Source organism: Euprymna scolopes, chromosome 10 (assembly GCF_053919585.1).
Source record: "Euprymna scolopes isolate OS-2025 chromosome 10, ASM5391958v1, whole genome shotgun sequence".
Lineage (NCBI taxonomy): Eukaryota > Metazoa > Mollusca > Cephalopoda > Sepiida > Sepiolidae > Euprymna > Euprymna scolopes.
This window is the reverse complement of record NC_136491.1, coordinates 92131712-92144188: the sequence shown is the minus strand read 5'-3', so window position 1 is coordinate 92144188 and position 12477 is coordinate 92131712. Positions and strand designations below refer to the sequence as shown.

Below are 12477 nucleotides of genomic sequence, written 5' to 3'. Positions count from 1 at the left end.
AATCACGGTTACATCCGCCCCAGAGTCCAGCTTGAATTTCAGTGGAACTCCATTGATGGCGATATTGGTTCACCAAGGCTTACTTATGCTGATCTCTGATATCGTCAGAACACCAAGGTACGCAATCTGATCGCTTTCACAGTCATCTGAGCTAGGTTTAATTTCATGCAGCCTTCGTGTGCGGCAGCACTGAGCATAGTGGCCAACCCTACCACAATTATGGCAGGTGGCTGAGATGGCAGGACACGTGCGTCTCTGGTGTTGGGTTTTGTTACCACAGCGGTGGCACTTAGCCTCTGGTCTATACTGCTGTGTGCGCTCATTTTTTTGTCGATTTTCGTAGTGCAGTTCTCGCCCGGGTCTTGTCATGTGTTTACCCTGACCTTGTCTGCGAATTCAGTTGTCACTAATGTAGTGGACTGCAATATTATTGTCAGCTGGATCTTCACCAACGATATGTTCTGGGGACGGCAGGAGATGCTATTGTGATTTTATTGTTTCACTCTGTCGTGCGCGTCTGATGGCCCCATCCAAGGTGAGGTCTGGAATCATTTGCAGACTTAGTGATAGCTTAGGATCTGTGCACCCAACTACAATTCTATCACGAATTAATTCCTCGTGCAGGTCTCGAAAATTGCAGTTTTCGCTAGTGTGTGGAGGTTAGTGATGAATGAATCAATGGACTCACCTTCCTCTTTACACCTTCGGTTGAATCTGGCCTGTTCATAAATTAAGTTCGTATCACCCTTGAAATGGTCATTGAACTTTGCTACCACTATATTGAAGTTCTGGGCTTCCTCGGGTGCAAGTTTGAATGTGGCGAAAATGTCTTCGGCTTTATCACCCATACAATATATTAGGGTGTCCACTTGACAAGCATTTGGTTTTTCGTCAAGGCTGGACACTGTCCGGTAACGGTTGAACCATCGTATCCATTTTTCCCATGACTCGGGTTGGTCGAATGGAAAGGGCTCTGGTGGACTCACGTGGCTATTCATACTGGGGGGTTATTATGGAACTTCACGTATTTAAAAAAAAAATTTTTTTTTTAACGGCTCTTAGGCTCGATATTTAGTATAACTCTTTCCCTGTATTTTGCTCACATTTGTTAGTAAATCCCTTGTTCTGACACCATGTTATGTCAGGTTTCTATTAATAATAACAGGACAAGGATATGTGACCGTTCAGACCAATATGGCCGACTGACCAAGTCTTGTTTATTCACGTTTACGTCCGAGAGTTTACATTATAAACATTGAGTAAAGGAGCACAACTCCCACCGATCCAAGGAACATAACAGCGATATTACTTGTTATTTCTTTTTAATTAAATAAACTCTTTAAAATAAGTTTAAACACCAAAAACTTACAAAGCTAGGTAGAAAACGAAAACTTAGAAAATCAAGTTAATTTTTTTAAAACAATAAACATGTAAAAATATTTTTAAAAATATTATTGGATGTGCATTATTATCTAAAAATATACAAATTTATTTTCTTTTGGAGGGGGGGGGGGACTCGTTTTAAAACTATATCTACCTTAATATTTTCTTTGATTTTCTATATTTGAGCAATTATCCTCCTAAGATGTGATCCTCTTATGTCGGACATTTTTTGTTCATAAGTAACACTCGACATTACTTTTTTTCTTTTTAACTAAATAAACTCTTTAAAATAAGTTGAAAGACCAAAAACTTTCCCAGCTAGGTAGAAAACTAAAACTTAGAAAAATTAATTTAATTTTTTTAAAACAACAGTAAACAAGTAAAAATATTTAAAAAAATATTATGGGATGTGTTCTCTTTTAAAGACAATATCTTCTTCAAGAACGGTCATAAAATGTGTTTTCAATCGAAATTTATTCAATAAGGGACCAGTTTTCCTACCTAGCAAAAGGGGACGAGTTTTCCGGGGTCGAGTTTTCCGGGGTCGAGTTTTCCGGGGTCGAGTTTTCCGGGGTCGAGTTTTCCGGGTAGGAGTTTTCCGGAGACGAGTCTTCCGGGGACGAGTTTTCCTAAATTCTTTAAAACTATATCTACCTTAGTATTTTCTTTAATTTTCTATTTTTGAGCAATTATCGAGACTCCTTCTCATCTCGAACATTTTTTGTTTAAAAGTAACACCCGACATTACTTTTTTTTTTTTTTTTTAACTAAATAAACTCTTTAAAATGAGTTGAAACACCAAAAACTTTCAAAGCTAGGTAAAAAACGAAAACTTAAAAAAAATTAATTTAATTTTTTTAAAACAATGATAAACAAATGAAAATATTTAAAAACAAATATTGTGGGATGTGTATTCTCTTTTAAAAACAATATCTCATTCAAGAACGGTCATAAAATGTGTTTTCAATCGAAATTTATTCAATAAGGGACCAGTTTTCCTACCCAGCAAAAGGGGACGAGTTTTCCGGGTACGAGTTTTCCGGAGATGTGTTTTCCGGGGACGAGTTTTCCTAAATTTGTACGACAATACCGCCTTTGGTTTTGAAAATTTAGCCTTTCTAAGGCTTGTCAGATTGGCCTTTTTTATGCTTTTGCGTGGAACCATGATTTTGGCCGCCATTTTGTTTTGTTTTTCATTTCTAAATGTGCATAAGACACTTGTAGCCATCATTTATTATATTTTTTTTTTTTGTGCTAGTGCACTTACTGATCCGTGCTATTTTTTAAATCGTATTTCCAAGTTTAATTAAAGTTTTATATGTTCTTTTATTCAATTGTAAGGTTAAAGTGTAGAATAGGTACAAAACACCATCCCCTCCCATGTTAAGAATGGCTTTTTAAATAACGTTATCATTTCAGCTCAGATCAATAATCAAGATCAATAGAAAAATACTGCACTAGTACCATTCTTTTAAAGCAGTTTCGTGGGACCATTATTTTTTTCATATTTTTGGGGGAGTAAACTTTTTACATTAGTTTCACCTCCACAATTTTCTTTAAAATGACGACTTTTATAAATTTTTGGATTATAATTCCATGAAAATACTCCCTCCCACACAAAAAAGCAAAAAAAAAACCCAACATAATTTGAAAAAAAAAATGATGGCAATATGAAAAAAAAAATGGCCACCAACGTCTTAATAATTTACGGGTACTTGTACAGTTTAGTCAAGACATTAAAAAAATGAAAATATTGAAAAAAAGGGTTATATTGAACGTATCTGTTTTGGACTGAAGATCTCCGAAAAAAAATTTCATTTAATTTGATTGAGTAGTTTTTATTTTACAACAGAAAAACACGTTTTTATGAGAGCGCATTGAAGTCAGCCATTACAAAATTTGTTGAACACACCAAACGGAGATAACTCCAGTTAAAGCGCCGACACTCCCTCCTCGTCTTTATTACTAGCTTTTCTTCCTAAAAATCGAACCTTTTGTTTGGTATCATAACAAATCGCTATAAAATAAAAACTACTTGACGATATCGGGTGTGCACAATATAACTTTTTTTTTTTAATATTTTCATTTTTTTCGATAGAAATGCAGATCGCCTCAGTCGTCTTCCGATCAATACATAGGAATAAATATCACATCAAACATTAACAATACATATGATGAACTTGATTGACACTCCAGTAACCGTGGTGTGAGGTAAGAACGGAAACAAAAAGAGACCCTACTTTGAGTTAGGTGGCACGGTATTATAAAGAAGTAGGATTTTTATTCCGCCTAAACTTAAAGTGAAAGTATTGTAGCAACTGCATCAGACACACATAGGGATTGAATGATGTAGGCTTGCTTGCAGCTATGTGTGGTGGGCAAATCTGAATGCTGATATTGCGAAAACTGATAAAGTTTTCAGAACCTGTATGCTTAATCAAAGTAACCCCAGCTAGGTTCCTATTCAATGCTGAGAGTATTCGGTTTTGCCATGTGAAAAAATCCAATTAGATTATGTTATGTCCATTTTTGGAACACATGTTTTTATATAAGCACATGTATTTATATAAGCATAATGAAAACATTTTCTACTATGGCCAAAATTGAGAAAATAAAAAGGATCTCTGCGACACATGGACTGCCGGTATTGGCGGTGAATGATAACAGTCCCTACTTTATGAGTCACAAATTCAAAACATTCATGAATGCCAATAGAATTTGCCACAATTTCACAGTTCATTACCACCCTTCCTCAAATGGACAGGCAGAATACAGTGTGCATACATTCAAGGAAGCACTTGAAAAGATGGAAACAGACCCTAAGGTAACACTAAAAATCAAGGTGAACAGATTTTTATTCACTTATAGGATAACTCCTAACTCATCAACTGGGGTTTCTCCAGCCAAGCTTATGTTCAAATAGAAGCTAAGAACTGTTTTTCATTTAATAAAGCCAAACACTTACAAGGCTCCTGACATGAAAAACATAATGGAAAGGGGGAACAAACTAATGGTACCACTTTGTGATTTCAAAGTGCTAGATCTACAGCAGATGTGCTTACAGTTATATCTCATAGGATTCAAAATAGACTTTGTGGCCTGGTGGGAGATGTCCTTTTCTCTTCGCTGCAACCTCTGTCTCACAGAAGAGATGTTGCGAGTTTGTCTCTGCTTTATCGTTATTTTCATGGAAAGTGTTCAACTGAGCTTCAATCTATGGTCCCCCCTCGCCAAACTTTCACAAGAAACACTAGACTAGCTGAAAACATTATCAATAATTTTCCCCACTCTTTATCTGTACCTAAACCTAAACGTAGATTCCATGATCAAAGCTTCTTTCTTAGAACTGCACGCCTGTGGAATTGTCTTCCGTTTTCCTGCTTTCCAGCTTTCTATAATATGGTTGTCCTCAAGTCCAACGTGAACAAGTTTATGATGAGCTGTTCCACCTAAGTTAACAAATTTACCGAACTTCCATTACTATCGATTACTATATTGTCCTTTTGACTACTCTACACTCTTTAACCCTTATCCTTGAGTGGCCTATCGGCCTTGATAAGTGGTGACGTACTATGTAAAAAAAAATAAATAAAAAGTAGCTGATTTTGTACTCTTACATAATTATGGATCTGGTCAGCAATGGATTGAAGGTACCATTATCAGAGAGTTGGGAGCAGAGAATTTTGAAGTGGAGGCTGGTAGAGGACTAATGAGACTTCAGCAGTGGAAAAATCAACAACACCTCCCACTCGCAGGTCAGAACGTATTCATGGATCATCTATAAAATTAAAAGATTATGGCAAAAAGGCATCGACTTCATATGTAGCAAAAACAAAGCTAAAACAAGTGTGTGTGTGGGGGGGGGTATTGTGTGATGGAGATCCATCCTATTTTGTGACTATATGAACTCTTCCAGACATAATGTACTTTACTGTACTGAAACAGCACTCACCCTATGCAGGTTGAATTGGCTTCCACCAAAGATGAAATTTCATAGGAGTATGAAATTCACAAGTGGTTCCCAATTTCATGTATATCCCTGTTAAGGAAGATGACGACAGGTTTTTGCAGCTCATGTTAATATCCTCCTACATACAGCACCTGCTATTCCTAAATGGTCACCCATTTGTTGCTGACCAGACTCAACATTGCTTAACTTCTCAAAATTGTTGAGCTTACAACGAAGTCTCAAAACAATCTTAAAGCATTATTTCTCTTACATACTATTTTTTTTTTTTTTTTTTTTTTACACAGTGGTCACCACTATTCAAGGCCCGGAAGCCACTCAGAGATAAGGGTTATTGCAAGTACATTACGTTTGTGTGGAGATTTGATGAAGTGTTTACTTAAGGGGGCGGTTCATTAGGAATTTGTTAACGTTGGACTTGAAGACATCCAAGTTGTAGTCAGGTGGGAAGCAGGCAGACGGAACAGAGTTCCACAGGCGTACAGTTCTAAGAAAGAAGCTTTGTTCATGGAATCCACGTTTTGATTAAGGCACAGATAAAGAGTGGGGGAAATTTTTGACAGTGGATTCAGCTAGACAGGTGTTTTTCGTGAAAGATTGGCGAGGGGGGACCAGAGATTGGAGTTCAGACGAGCACCTGCCATGGAAATAACGATAAAACAAGGATAGGCTCGCAATGTCTCTTCTGTGGGAGAGAGGTTGCAGGGTAGAGAAAAGGGCATCCCCCACTAAGCCACAAAGTCTATTTTGTACTCTGTCAAGGCAGGATAGGCTGTTTTTATCAGCTCCTGCCCAGATATGGCAGCAGTATTCCATACTATACTTTACATCTATAAATACACATTTTTGTAAATATACCACCGTGTTGTCTTATTTATTATCAAACCTTCAAGGTTACAACATTTTAATAGGCTTTAGTTGGCTAAATTAAAAAAATTAGTATAGTTAAGACACCGGAAATGGGGTCAGTTTAGCTAAAATATGGAATAGAAGTCACTAAGCATGAAACGAAATACAAAACCTTATGGAGACACTTCTTGTTTCATCATGAAACAATAAAAAACAAATAATAAACTTTTATTTTTTATATTTCTATGTAAAGAAATTTTTGTATTTAAAAGATATTCATATAGAAATATTTTATTTCAAAAAAGTAATTTAAGTTTTCATAGTTTACATTTCCATAAATATTTATTTTTAATATTTAAAATATATTCATACAGAAATAATTTTAAAACATATTTTTTGTGTAATTAAAGTTTTCTTTAATATATATATGTTTTTTAATTCTTAGATAAAACGTCCTTCAAAAATTTTATCATAACTTTGTCATAAGTAATGTATCATAAAACAAGGTAACAACCTTCAATTGAATTACGAAACCGAAATCAAAGTTTATTATTTTTTTTATTGTTTCATGACAGTACAAGAAGTGTGAAAATCAAAATAATTTCTTGAAATAAATTATTTCCATATGGTTTCTTATTTCGTTTCATGTTTAGTGACTTCTGTTCCGTTCCATATTTTAGCTAAACCGAGTTCACTCTCGGCGTCTTAACTCTGTATACTGAATTTTTAGATTTAACCCTTTAATTTTGAGAAGTTTCTCCTTGAGGTGGCAGCAGGAACAGTAAACAGCAAAAACAACTGCATAGCAATAACAATATTTGACAGTTGTTTCTTGCACTTGTCACCAATGAATCCATCTTAGTTGTTACATAGCCGATGACTTGGTCATCACTATTAGGCTTATACCACTTTCCTCCTTGGAAGCTGTCACTTAAAAGTCCAAAAACTGAAAAACTTCTGAAAGCAACATTGAAACATTCAAGTCTCTAGCATATTATTTGTCGAAACTATTTAATTTTTCTTGCAACTTTCCTCAGTGTCTTTGAGAATTGTTGGCAACAATAATCCAGCGAAGACATTTATTTCAGTAATAATGCAATCATGACATTCATATAGATATCTTTTAACGTCTTGATCAAACATTTAAACAAATAACTATCCTTGTAATAGTCATCTATTGCTTATTTGTGATCATTGTACTTTATTCTGTGATGTCAGCCGATTACGTGACTTTAGTGGAATGGTCTTCTATTTATGTAGGCCATGCTCGACTAGGTTCAGTGTGTTTACCAATTAAATTATAATTTTTGAAATGTGCTTTAAATTATGCATGAGCTTTGGAAGTTTGGTCACAGTCTGAGGGCATTTTACTGTTCCTGATAGTAGCGTCCGGGATCACTTGCAACTACTTCAATGAATGTGCCCTGACAAACTTGCTGTGCTGGTGCTCCCCTTAACTTAAATATCCCTGGGAAACCTGACAATTAGCAAAATCTAACCCCTTCAATATAGATGTCACCAGATGCTAAAAGGCTTTTTGTAGGTACTTCCCCAAACTTCAGAAACTTGCAGAAATTTCAATGTAATGTGAACAAACATCTGACCACAACTCTTCACTTAGGATGCTTCTATAAAATATGGGCCGTACTTCACAGTATCCTCTTACGTTTCAGTGTAAATGTGCCCTGATTAGGTTGAATTAAAATTAAAAATGTTTCATTATTAATAACATAAAATTACAAGCAAAGGGAGACAACTTGTTCACTTTCATTTGCTTATGAATAAAAAAAAAAAAACAACAGAATCCGGTAATGTTTTTTAGTTTCCTGTTATTTCCAAATACTTTATTTACATCTACTAACATTCTATATTCAAACTTTTAGGAAGTTATTAATACTAAAATTGATTATCGGTCTATCTGTGTTACACAAAATGTAAATTGTCAAATACCATTGAATATAATAATTTAGTAATACTGGATTAATACTTTTTACTGTTTATGGTCAAAAATACACTCCTTTTCAGTTTCATTTTCTGATTGACGGATGGATATTAGTATTAATGGGATTTTAACTTTTACATTTTAACAAATGCTATTTGCTGAACGCACAAATAGTTAACAAAGGCCACCTCATGTTAAGAATAGATTTCTAACCTAATTATTTAAGAATCCATTTTAGGAGAAGGGGCGTTGTTAACTATTCTGCACCTTCACCGATTAACGACGGCTTTGCTTTCACTTTATTTATTTTGGAGGGCTTCAACAGACCCCCCCCCTCCTAGATGGCTGTCACTATCGACTTGATAATATTTGCTAACGAGTTATGACAAAAAAAAAAAAAAAAAAATCACGCTAAGTGGAACCCGGAAAAGGACCTCCCCCCCCGGATATATTTGTGTATTTTTTCTTTTTATTTTAATTTATTTTCCTTTTGTTATTATTGGTGTTGAGAATCATAAAAAAAAAAGAAAAGAAAAAACTTTTTAATCACGCGGATGGTTAAATAGAAACTATCCATTACGCTGTGGTCGCCGTATCCTAAAAAAAAATTTGGGTTTGTATTACTGTACACATAGATTCGAAAAAGTTGTCAAAAAACAAATATAGAACAAATAAATGTTATCAAAGGCAAGATAAGTTACTTTTCTACCTAACTGGATATATTTTTTGTGTTTTTATTCAGTGTAACAAAACATGTTTATTCAGCACGAAAAACATGCAGTGTTTACCGATGTATTGGAAAATTCAAAATGGCGCCCGACTCTCTCTTTAACACGGTAAGTTTGGGAAAAGATGTTATAAATAATAAATTAGACCAAATACTATTAAAAATCAACCGAATATATGTCAACTTATGTCACGGTAACATATATTGAGCGAATTTCTAACAGTATTTTGTCTAGTTTATTATTTATAATACCTTTTCCCAAACTTACCCTTTCCGAGAGAGAGTCGGCCGCCATTTTGAATTTTCCAATACATCAGTAAACACTGCATGTTTTTCGAGCTGAATAAACATGTTACAATGTACACGGAATAAAAACACAAAAAATATATCCAGTTAGGTAGAAAAGTAACTTATCTTGCCTTCGATAACATTTATTTGTTCTAGATTTGTTTCGAAAAAGTTGTGCGCGCCCCAACATCACATCCGCCCCACCCCCCGCTCGTGCCCCCAATGTACACAGTAAAATCTTCGGAAAATGTTAAATGGTGTTCTAATTGGTAAATGTCGGTGCGTTACTTACGGAAAAACGTTTAACTACACTGCAAAAGCACCTATTAAGCCACATACGTTCTATAATTGAATCCCCCCTACCGCAAATAAAGTTCTATATTTGTTTTTTGACAACTTTTTCGAATCTATGTGTACAGTAATACAAACCCCCCTTTTCTTGTTTTATTTCTTTTTCAGCTAATTTTAAATTTTCCACCCAAAAAGTGCTATAATGTATTTTTGGAAAATTAGAAAATTCTATGTCCTGGAAAAAAAAAAAAAAATCCCCCCCCCCCCCAACGTAGTTTGCTTGGTGAAGCCGTCGTTTATGCTACAGCGTGCATGCGCGTAGCATAAACGGAAGCTGCAAAATGGTGGAAAGTAGTTCGTGGGTTCAGGGGTAAATACCATGCAAACGGTAAATTTGCCAAGTTTGACTATCAGATTCTTTGTCAGCGACCTCAATTACTTATAAAAAACAAATTAGAGTGGTCGGTGTTCTGTAGTAGCGTATCTTGAAAAGTTTTGTAAATATATTAAAAAAAATTGCTGGCGAATATTCGAGCATGTTTGCTATTTGACGTGTTTACATACAACCGACGCCATGTGCTTGTGCTAATGTCAAGGTCGAATCACCGGTGTTAGTTCAAATGTGCGTCGTCTGTTACAGGGTATCTATTCTTTACTTGATCCATATATACTATAATCAGTTGAATTGCCAAGAAAAAGAAACTTCGAAACATTAAGTAATTTTTAAAAGATTAAAACGATTAAAATTCCATTATTTCAAAATGTTCCGTTACAACATAGATTTTTAATTGTGTTTCATTTTTTTTAAATATTAAGTTTTAATATAAACATGACTCTTGTCAGCTATTTTATCGCTAGATTAAAACCAATTTGAAAATATTATTGCACAATTTACGCATTTTGTAGGCCCTCCCCTCATATTTTTTGTCTCTTTTTACCAAATAAAATATGGAACCCCATAGGTAACCAAATGAACATTCAGTAAAACCGTATTTCATATTTAATATACAAATGTTTATAATATTATTAATCGTTAAACTGTGTAAATCTTAAAACCTAACAAAATTAACAAAGATTAATTATTAATTGCAGTTTGAAGAAGATACACGAAGGTTTTAAAAAATCATTAAGTCGCTTCTGCTTTTCCATAGTTCGTATAGTTAACACAAATCTGACGTCACAGAAACATGCGGTCCATTGTTCACAATCGTTTGGCAGTCCCTAAAGTAAAATAATACCGATTTTTCTTTATTTTTTATTGAAAGATGAAAACAGAAAAAGAAATCGAAAAAAACATTTTAGCCAATAAACACTCAAAAAATGCCCCCTCTCTCAGGTGGCCAGAAAGAGGGTACTCATTTTAAGTTGACTTTACATGGAAAAGTGATCACCCACTTTTCGAAAATTAATTTCTTCATATCATGAAAACTAGTTTTTTTGTTTTTTTTTGTGACGGAAAGGTTTGCAGATTCATTTTTAGCACACCGAAATCTACAAAAAAAAAAAAAAAAAAAAAAAAAATTGTTTTATACGAACATGAGACGGGCCTTAATGTAAAATTTTACCAAATTTTTTTGGGAGATCTTCAGTCCAATATGGATACGTACAATATAACCTTTTTTTTTTTTTTCGATATTTTAATTTTTAAATGTCTTGATTAAACTGTACAAGTGCCCATTTATTTGTTACATGTTTGTTTTTAACAACTTTTTCAAATTTATGTGTACAGTAAAACAACCCCCCAAAATATCTTGTTGCCGTGTTATTTAAACAAAAAGAAATTGGAGTCATTGCCCACTAATAATGGTGCCGTCGTTGTCAAATTTAGGAAAACCCGCCCCAGAAAACCCGTACCTGGAAAACTCCCCACTTTTTGCTAGGTAAGAAAATTAGTCCCTTATTGAATAAATATCTATTGAAAACACATTATTGGCGGAGTTGTACAATCATCACTCCCATGCGTAATTTCTATACTGATAGGTTTTTTGAATTTTTTTCACTGGATTATTATTGATTAGACACTAATTAACCAGATTATGAAAAAAGAAAAAAATTGAAAAAAGAAAAATCATTTCGACATTTGAAAGGGGTGCTCACTTTTTAGTTACAACGTTCTGGTAAATCCGTCACCTTTTTTTTTTCTCTAAACACAGAAGTGTCTTCGGACGATATGAAATGGTCTCATGTTGACGAAGCTATATATCGGGAGGCGTACGATATAAAAATTGACAACGGGATGGAAAATTATGAAACATTTCTCCAGCATGTTAATGAAATTTATAATACTGAAACAATTATATAAAAAAAACATGCTACATTAAATAAAAAACGCTAAAAACGGTGCTAATGCAGAGAGTGATCCGCGCTATTTTTTAAATCGTATTTCCATGTTTAATTAAAGTTTTATGATAGTTTTTTTTTTATTCAATTGTAAGGTTAAAGTACTGAATAGGTATAAAACATTCTCCCTTCCTCATGTTAAGAATGGCTTTTTAATTTAATAACGTTATTTCAGCATGGATCACTATGAGTACTCTAAAAACATAATCAGTTAGAAAAGTAACTTATATTGCCTTTGATAATATTTGGTTGTTATATATTTGTTTTTTTGACAACTTTTTCGAATCTGTATACAGTAATACAAACCCCAAAAATTAAATAAGTTAAAAAAACAAAACAAAAAAACTCGAAACTTTAGTTTCATAAAAAACAATTTAAAAGTCACGTTCATTCTATCTTTTTTTTTTTCTTTGAGAAACTAACATATTTCTGACTTACAAATGCGGTAGGCTAGGTGTATCAGAATTTTTGTAGGAATTTTTGACACCCCAACCACGAAACTGCGAATACAATATAAAAATCTCGGAATTTCTCCGTTAAAAGTGGGTTATTTATTTTCTTTATGGATTATACTTCCAAAATAAACTATTACAGTTGTTTTAAAAGTAATAGAAATATTATTATTTTTTTTTTAAACAGTAATGAATTTTCCGAACTCAATATTTTTCAATTAAAAATTTATCAAAATTT

The 12477-nt window shown here is 33.8% G+C and overlaps 1 protein-coding gene across 2 annotated transcripts in view; it reads left to right on the top strand.

Annotated features, from left to right (window-relative positions):
• The window catches only part of LOC145286128 (caspase-8-like), a 173614-nt gene that overhangs the window by 32813 nt on the left and 128324 nt on the right, over nt 1–12477 (top strand). The window contains exon 1 of one of the 2 annotated variants that reach the window (XM_080134835.1): nt 7947–8007. The exons of the other annotated variant lie outside the window; for it this stretch is intronic. The gene's annotated coding sequence lies outside the window, so the exon portion shown is untranslated. Of the gene's footprint in view, nt 1–7946; nt 8008–12477 lie in introns of those variants that run through there. 2 annotated transcript variants of the gene reach the window in all.